This window comes from Chrysochloris asiatica, unplaced genomic scaffold (genome assembly GCF_000296735.1).
Source record: "Chrysochloris asiatica unplaced genomic scaffold, ChrAsi1.0 scaffold00007, whole genome shotgun sequence".
In the NCBI taxonomy this organism is placed as follows: Eukaryota; Metazoa; Chordata; class Mammalia; order Afrosoricida; family Chrysochloridae; genus Chrysochloris; species Chrysochloris asiatica.
In genome coordinates, this window is record NW_006408525.1 from 26921087 (window position 1) to 26923074 (window position 1988).

Genomic DNA, 1988 nt, shown 5'->3' on the forward strand with positions numbered 1-1988 from the left:
TAAGCACTGATCTGTGAAACATTACGTCTGCAGTTCGAGCCCACAAGTAGCTCCATGTGACAAAGGTGAGTCTTTCTGGCCCTATAAATTGCAGCTTAGGAAATCCTGTGTAAGGTCACTATGAGTCAAAATCAACTCAATGACAATGGGTTTTGTTACTTTCAGCCAGCACAATCCCTAATAAACTGCTTAATGGAAGGAGCATGATGAAAAATCATAGTATATTATACACAAGGGGGCTTCAAATTTCTGTGGAAAAATTCCATTATCTTTCAATTCCACTTTTCCACAGACTTTTTGAAGCTTCCACATATAAGGTAATTACTTGTTGTTTATATGCAATATGTGCTCAATTATTTTTGAGAAGAATGAATGCCTCACTCCTCAAAGTTAAAAGCTATTTTCTTTAAGTTACATCTTTTAAAATAACTCTTAGTTCTCCAGATTTTCAGCTTTAGGATAGAAGGAAGACCAGAACGGTCAAGTGAAAATGTGCCCTTCATTAAGAATTCTTCTCTTCTTGGTCTGTCTCTGGATTCCTGCAGGAATTGGGTAGCCAAGTCTCACAGAAGGCGGCCAACAGTTCCAATTGACTTAGGAAGAAGCATTCAAAAATCAAACATTACATTAAACAAATCTACTGCACAAGACCTCTTTGAAGTGTTCAAGTGCAAAGATGTCAATTTGAAGACTAAGGTGCACCTGACCCAGGCCATGGCATTTTCAATAACCTCATATGCATATGAAAATTGGACAATGAATAAGGAAGACTGTAGAAGAATTAATGCATTTGAGGTATGTGTTAGTGAATAATAATAAAATTTCCCTGGACTACCACAAAAAAAGCAAATCAGTGTTGGAAGAAGTATGTCCATAATGCTCCTTAGAAGCCAGGATGGCAAGACTTCATCTCTCATACTTCACACAAATAATCAGGAAGGACATATTATCATGCTTGGTAAAGTGGAGGACCAGCGCAAAAGGGAAGACCCTCAATGTGGTGGATTAGCACAGTGGCACCAATGTTGTACTTTAACATAACAATCCTTGTGAGCATGGTGCAGGATACGGCCAGTGTTTTATTATGTTGTGCATAGGGTTGTTTTGTCAGAGATAACTCAACAGCAACTCACAACATCAACAACAATATTCCCCCAGATGCTAAAACCAGTAAAGTTCCAGGCAAACAAAGGCAATTGGATACTCTACCCTTATACCACCTTCCGTCGAGTCTGCAGCCTCGCTCCACTCCCCCTGTACCTTGCCATATTTCATGCTTCTGCACCTGGCTTCTTCCTCTTCCTGGACTCTCCTGGACTGCCCTTTCCCACCTAATAATGCTTCTTGTATAACATCCATTCCCAACTCCTGCATGCAGTCCCTTCTTTCCTGGCCTTCCACAGGACTTTGTACAGAGCCACTTTCACCATAGTAATTTCTGTCCACATATGTTTTCTCTATTAATTGTGAACTTTTAAAGAAATAAACAATTTACTCAGTGCTTTATTCCACACCTAACTACTGTGCCTAATGCTCAATAAATGCATAAGTGATATTCAGATCACATGACCATTTTCTGTCATTCACTTTAATGGAACTACATATCAATGGTCAGTCAGTGCCCTCTAAAAATTAAGGATTTGTGCTTCTGATTACAAACTCATGCTCATCCCTAACACCCCTGAACAGATATTACCTCCACTGGAAAGCCTTCCCTAATCTTCACCAGGTATTAGGTCCCACCTCTGTGCTTACTCTTCACTTGCACCCTTTCTACAACTATACTTATGACTTGCTTTCTCACTATCTCCAAGTCTGCTTTAGTGGATGGTATTTGTGTCTGTGTATCCCTGAGACTTCTGGAATCCAAGCCCATTTGCTTTCCATAGATCCTGTCTTTTCTACAATTTATAACAGCTTTAAGAATTTATGGATTTAGTTATGAATCTCCTAATCAGAGAAACAATTCAGCTGCACTTTTTTTTTTT

The 1988-nt window shown here is 39.2% G+C and overlaps 1 protein-coding gene across 1 annotated transcript in view; it reads right to left on the minus strand.

The window, feature by feature from the left end:
* The window catches only part of LOC102840506 (keratin, type I cuticular Ha4-like), a 15311-nt gene that overhangs the window by 2962 nt on the left and 10361 nt on the right, over positions 1-1988 (minus strand). The gene's annotated exons all lie outside the window — the stretch shown is intronic.